Source organism: Dermacentor andersoni, chromosome 3 (assembly GCF_023375885.2).
Source record: "Dermacentor andersoni chromosome 3, qqDerAnde1_hic_scaffold, whole genome shotgun sequence".
In the NCBI taxonomy this organism is placed as follows: Eukaryota; Metazoa; Arthropoda; class Arachnida; order Ixodida; family Ixodidae; genus Dermacentor; species Dermacentor andersoni.
Genome location: NC_092816.1, coordinates 187,894,990 through 187,902,646, shown reverse-complemented (window position 1 = coordinate 187,902,646; position 7,657 = coordinate 187,894,990).

Here is a 7,657-nt window from a genome sequence, read left to right as displayed (position 1 = left end):
AATTGACGACATAAAAAAAAAAAACGAGGCCACAACTTATATATGCTACGCATATATAAGTTGCATGTACATGCGTAGCATACTCAGATTGCGACATCTTGACACAATCCCTGCACACAGAGGTCTTGCACACTTTCAAAGAACAAACTGACGTGTCTAAACCTTGTATCGCTCTTGCTATTTCGTGCATACTGTTCGCTCAGCACACCTGGAGTTTTCTCTTAGGTTCCTCCAGAGTCGGTGAAGTCGACCTATGTAATGCTACGAAAAAATGTGCTTTCAGTGGTTCTTTTGGAATAGGGGACTGTAAGACGCGTGGTGACAAATTATGAACCCTTAAAGAAGCGCTACAGGTGGAGCAACTACTTGCCTTAACTACGGGGCTAAAGCCACCTGTTTTGACCAACATCACTACCAGCACCAACGGCGGCAGGTTCGAACCTCTGTCTGCCGGTAGTGCAGCGCAACACTCTGACCATTAGACAGGGCTCGCACGCAAGCTTCTCTCCTGTCAAAGTTGTTGCTTGAAACATCTGGTGCGCGCGTCATGGCCAGTTTCTTGAATTATTTCGCGACAGCTAGCACTTTGAGACTCTATGTGAGACTGCACTGCTTCTGCGATCGGCGCACCTACAAATTGTTTGGCGTTCAACGGTGCAATAACATGGTGTTAAAAAGAAATGGATATCCGCATGTTGTCACCGTTAAGACTACGCTCCCACGGTGGTCGTCTTGAACACTGCAGTAGTTCAACTGCCGTGTGCCTTCACTTATTTGATCGTGGTTTGAGAAGTTCTCTCCATGAAGACAACCAGTAGGTTTGGGGTTCACTCTCCATGAATCAAACAGAATCAACTTATTATCCTCTTTGGTCAATTTTGCATTCAGTTTGACGTGACCATGTTCTCCGAAACATGGTACGCTACTGACAGCGATAAGTTGTTGCTTGTTGGCTACAACCAGTATCACATAAACCGTAGATGCATGGGCGGCGGAGAAGTGGCTATGCATATCGCGCGAAATAAGTCATATGAACTACACGTGTCACAGGCGACTTTGAAGTGCTCTGCTTAAAAAATCAAACTAAAATTTTTACCGTGCTATACCGTCCCCCCACAGGAAAGATTTCTTAGATTTGTTTAGACGAAGTATTAGAATACGATACACTCAGCCAAGCATGCTTCTTAGAGGTGACTTGAACGTAAACTTCCTTGGCGAGAATGTGCACTCTGCTCAGCTGATTAATAGAATCCTAGCGGTTTTCAGCGCGTCGTTACCGCACCTACACGCATAACAGAACATAGACAATCCGGACTGAATTTAGATGTTTCTGTCCACAGTATTAGTACGATATGCTCAGATATAAGTGACCATTGCATATTGTAATCACGTATTCAAGTCCTAAGCCACAAGATGATGCTCCGGAAACTTTTGTAAGATACAGGTGCCTGTCGAAGCAAAATAAGGACTCCTTTCGGGTCTGAAGTACCAAAGCCGATTGGTCTGCGGTGTATACCAAGATCAATAATACTGATGCCTACGCTGAATTTTTGTCCATATTTTGAGAACCTTGCGACGCTTCGTTTCTATATAAATGTTTCAAACGAAAGAAAAGCATTAGGAAACCGTGGATGGGACCAGAACACATCAAAATGATGAACAAGAAAAATAAACTCTCTAAATAATGTTTGTCTTCAAGAAAACCGAGCCAGTAAAAGGCATTCAGAAAGCACCGTAGCCTATTAAATTTTTCATATTTATAATATTGACACGAGTACTTGTTTGTCTTTTTGCAGAGACCGCACTTCACCAGCTAATAAATATTGCAACTTATCACCCAGCGCAAAATAGGCTTTTCTGTATCGGAAGTGCCTCGAATGTTATCGCGGGTTCATTCTGTTATGTACGTGTTTAGCCGTGCGTTGCATGATCACACACATTGCATGCACAACACGAATAGCGGGGTACATTCTAGAACTGAGGCGTGCATCAGCGATTTCTCAGGAAGGGTTGATGAGCCATGTACAAATAGCGGACGCGTGTGATCTGCAAATGAGATTTTCGACGATCGATGAGTGGTGCTCGCTGCTGCCAGTGTGCTGGGCGTTATTGCTTTTGCTGGGCACAGGATAGCCCAATAAAGTGGTAAGGTCGTATATCAGTTTTGACACCGTGTCTTTCTTTACCTTTGCTGCAACGTGACAATATACACTTGGAGGAAGTCGGCACTTCATGCGCGTCCTTAGTTAGAAATTGAAATTTTTCTTGAAGCTTCAAGAGGAGACACAGACTAAAGGAATTTGCTTGACATGTGTTTCTGTCCCGGCATTTACGATAACTAAGCGTGTGCGAACAAAGCTCGTGCAGTAGAAGAACCGTCTTTATATTATTGCGCGCTGTTCTGCAGAGATGTGGCTGCAAGTCAATGACTTCGACAGGTGACCGAGTGAGACTCTCCTACCTGCATTATATCCGTCCTTACGTCAACGATAGCAGAAATTATTGCGCCGGAAGTGCTGCACATCTGCCGTTATGATTGACCGTAGGACTTAGCCGCGCCATGCGAAGCAGCCATTCCCACCCGTGCAGTGAAAGAAGACGCAGAAGAAGCAAGCTGCTCCAAGTGCTCTGCACGCATCGTGGAACACGGCCTGCGCGCTCAACGTTCCAATTTCGGGGAACGTCGATGTGCAGTCAAGTCGACCCGTGTCGCTTGCTGCTGGACAAAGAGACCTGGTCGCATTATCCAAGTATTTCGAGCCGTCCTGATAGGTACGTTATCATGTCATCGAGCAATCAGCCGTTCAGTGCGCGGTTTCGAGATTTGCGCATATTATGCTTTTAGCTTAACCGCAACCGTACACTGTTATTAAGTTCCTAGTATATGGCGGCTTATATTCGGTACCAATACACCGGGTTCTCCGAACCACTGAACTGCAGCGTGCCCCAGTGAAATTTTGATGTCGCGTTCTTGGTACACAAGTTCGATAGGTAAAGCAAACATATAATGCCAGGCATTCTTTCCCGCAATCTTCGCACTTCACGTCAAGTAGCTAGGGGTTGGTTCCTGTCTTGCGTTGCTTTATAAAACGAAAATAATTTATGACCTATGGTGGAATCGAACCTCGGCCGCGGAGCACACTAGCCTGGTGGTCTAACCACTGGCCCACCATTCTTAAAATGTTTTTGAACCACAAGGTGACGATCGCACGCATACTTCTCTCATTCCGACGGCAGCAATCCCTCTGAAACACTCGGCGCTTGGGCCACGCAACACTTAGCTCTTCTTCTTTTCTCGGGACAGCTCGCACTTTGAGGAACCATGTCAGCATAGCCTACTTTCCCCAGCTATTACCTTCCAGCAATTTGCGCCATGCAGAAACAGTGCGAGATTCTGCTAATTTCATTATCGCGTAAGGTAATCACGTTTTAATTTTTCTTCGCTGCAATACGAAGATCACTAGGTATATTAGGTCACTAGGTATTAGGTCACTAGGATATTAGGTCGCTTGCTGACCTAATATCCTACGCCGGCCGCCTTCACATTACAATGGCAGCTGTTATACCACTGCGGCTTCGTAACGACCGCAGAAATGTTTACATGAGCCCATCTTTACTTCGTAGCAATCACGTATTTATCCATCACGACTTTACTCGCGCTCCTTTACAAGCTACTTTCGACGGCCCCTTCAGAGTCCTCAAGCGTGACGCCAAGTCAAGTTTTGCACGCTTTTTGTCAAAGGACGCGAAGGGACAATTTCCATCGATCGCTTGAAGCCGGCTCATTTAGGCTCTGGTAGCGCCATTTCCACAACTTAAGCCGCTCAATGACAGTGCCTTCTTCCCTAGGATAAGAGCCATGTAGTGGACAGTACTTATAGAGCCCCGCCGTGGAAGAAGAGACTGGACTAGCACCATCAGGCATATAGGCTCGACGATGGCAACCGCGACATTAACGCGGTCATCTGTTTAACAAATGGCAGTTCTTTGTGGGCCTTCTGTTTATACGAACCGATAAAAGCTGATGAGGGTTGGGTCATGTTCGATGAGGTTGATAAGGACGTATCAGGGTTGATACGGGTCGGATCAATTGCGATAAGGTTGATAAGGACCAAATAGGGTTGATAAGGGCTGGATCGAATGCGATAAAATTAATAACAAGTGATAAAGCTCGGATATAGTCGAATAAGGTTGATTACAACCGATAAGGGTCTGTACTGGTTGGATCAAATTTGATAAGATAGATAATGACACCGGGCTGCGTGAAGATGAGCAAGTGGCACAATGCTTACGCATAATTAGGCAACGCCAGTGGAGTTTGTGCCGTAATTTTACTACTTTTTCCAATACCTTGTATTGTGCCATGTAGTGCGAATTTTTATAATACCGTATTTTTACTCTGAACCTGGCAACGTTTAACGTTAGAACGCTATCTAGTGAGGCGAGTCTAGCAGTGTTATTGGAGGAATTAGAGGGTAGTAAATGGGATATAATAGGGCTCAGTGAGGTTAGGAGGACAAAAGAAGCATATACAGTGCTAAAAAGCGGGCATGTACTGTGCTACCGGGGCTTAGCGAAGAGACGAGAACTAGGAGTCGGATTCCTGATTAATAAGGAAATAGCTGGTAACATACAGGAATTCTATAGCATTAACGAGAGGTTGGCATGTCTTGTTGTGAAACTTAATAAGAGGTACAAAATGAAGGTTGTTCAGGTCTACGCTCCTACATCTAGTCATGCTGACCAGGAAGTCGAAAGCTTTTATGAAGACGTAGAATCGGCGATGGGTAAAGTCAAAACAAAATACACTATACTGATGGGCGACTTCAATGCCAGGGTAGGCAAGAAGCAGGCTGGAGACAAGTCAGTGGGGGAATATGGCATAGGCTCTAGGAATAGCAGAGGAGAATTATTAGTAGAGTTTGCAGAACAGAATAATATGCGTATAATGAATACCTTTTTCCGCAAGCGGGTTAGCCGAAAGTGGACGTGGAGGAGCCCGAATGGTGAGACTAGAAATGAAATCGACTTCATACTCTGCGCGAACCCTGGCATCATTCAAGATGTAGACGTGCTCGGCAAGGTACGCTGCAGTGACCACAGGATGGTAAGAACTCGAATTAGCCTAGACTTGAGGAGGGAACGAAAGAAACTGGTACACAAGAAGCCAATCAATGAGTTAGCGGTAAGAGGGAAACTAGAGGAATTCCGGATCAAACTACAGAACAGGTATTCGGCTTTAACTCAGGAAGAGGACCTTAGTGTTGAAGCAATGAACGACAATCTCATGGGCATCATTAAGGAGTGCGCAATAGAAGTCGGTGGTAACGCCGTTAGACAGGAAACCAGTAAGCTATCGCAGGAGACGAAAGATCTGATCAAGAAACGCCAATGTATGAAAGCCTCTAATCCTACAGCTAGAATAGAACTGGCAGAACTTTCTAAGTTAATCAACAAGCGTAAGACAGCGGACATAAGGAACTATAATATGGATAGAATTGAACAGGCTCTCAGGAACGGAGGAAGCCTAAAAACAGTGAAGAAGAAACTAGGAATAGGCAAGAATCAGATGTGTGCGTTAAGAGACAAAGCCGGCAATATCGTTACTAATATGGACGAGATAGTTCAAGTGGCTGAGGAGTTCTATAGAGATTTATACAGTACCAGTGGCACCCACGACGATAGTGGAAGAGAGAATAGCCTAGAGGAATTCGAAATCCCACAGGTAACGCCAGAAGAAGTAAAGAAAGCCTTAGGAGCTATGCAAAGGGGGAAGGCAGCTGGGGAGGATCAGGTAACAGCAGATTTGTTGAAGGATGATGGTCAGATTGTTCTAGAGAAACTGGCCACCCTGTATACGCAATGCCTTCTAACCTCGAGCGTACCGGAATCTTGGAAGAACGCTAACATAATCCTAATCCATAAGAAAGGGGACGCCAAAGACTTGAAAAATTATAGACCGATCAGCTTACTGTCCGTTGCCTACAAAGTATTTACTAAGGTAATCGCAAATAGAATCAGGAACACCTTAGACTTCTGTCAGCCAAAGGACCAGGCAGGATTCCGTAAAGGCTACTCAACAATAGACCATATTCACACTATCAATCAAGTGATAGAGAAATGTGCAGAATATAACCAACCCTTATATATAGCTTTCATTGATTACGAGAAAGCGTTTGATTCAGTCGAAACCTCAGCAGTCATGGAGGCATTACGGAATCAGGGTGTAGATGAGCCATATGTAAAAATACTGGAAGATATCTATAGCGGCTCCACAGCCACCGTAGTCCTCCACAAAGAAAGCAACAAAATCCCTATAAAGAAAGGCGTCAGACAGGGAGATACGATATCTCCAATGCTATTCACAGCATGTTTACAGGAGGTATTCAGAGGCCTGGAGTGGGAAGAATTGGGGATAAAAGTCGATGGAGAATACCTTAGCAACTTGCGATTCGCTGATGATATTGCCTTGCTTAGTAACTCAGGAGACCAATTGCAATGCATGCTCACTGACCTGGAGAGGCAAAGCAGAAGGGTGGGTCTGAAAATTAATCTGCAGAAAACTAAAGTACTGTTTAACAGTCTCGGAAGAGAACAACAGTTTACGATAGGTAGCGAAACACTGGAAGTGGTAAGGGAATACATCTACTTAGGGCAGGTAGTGACCACGGATCCGGATCATGAGACTGAAATAACCAGAAGAATAAGAATGGGTTGGGGTGCGTTTGGCAGGCATTCTCAAATCATGAACAGTAGGTTGCCACTATCCCTCAAAAGGAAAGTGTACAACAGCTGTGTGTTACCAGTACTCACATATGGGGCAGAAACCTGGAGGCTTACGAAAAGGGTTCTGCTGAAATTGAGAACGACGCAACGAGCTATGGAAAGAAGAATGATGGGTGTAACGTTAAGGGATAAGAAAAGAGCAGATTGGGTGAGGCAACAAACGCGGGTAAACGACATCTTAGTTGAAATCAAGAAAAAGAAATGGGCATGGGCCGGACATGTAATGAGGAGGGAAGATAACCGATGGTCACTAAGAGCTACGGACTGGATTCCAAGAGAAGGGAAGCGTAGCAGGGGGCGGCAGAGAGTTAGGTGGGCAGATGACATTAAGACGTTTGCAGGGACAACATGGCCACAATTAGTACATGACCGGGGTAGTTGGAGAAGTATGGGAGAGGCCTTTGCCCTGCAGTGGGCGTAACTAGGCTGATGATGATGATGATGATGATGATTTTTACTCTTGCATTTATTCTGGCCCTTCTGCTCTGCAATGTACTACTGTGTACCTTGGAGGGTCTTACAAATAAATAACTTCCCACAGCGTCTGGTTGCACCCCCTTTGCCGTGGAAGTTGTGTGCGAGGTGCCGAGCCGCTCGGCGCTATTGCGGTGGCATGACTGAGAGATGGCTCATTTCCTTCTAATTGGGCGTCGGTGAGCCAATTTGCCAACAGCGGCGGCAGAATTGCGTCTGAAATTGATCGGAGCATAGAGAGCCTTCAACTCTACCGAATTGTATTCCACGCTGCTCTAGACGGCGAATGTCTCGCTGTGAGCGAGCCTTAGCACTTGTTACATGGTTGTTTCACCGTCGTCCTCACGTCTTCCTAATCGTCTTCCATTAATTTTTTGTGGCCTTCACGTGCAGTGCG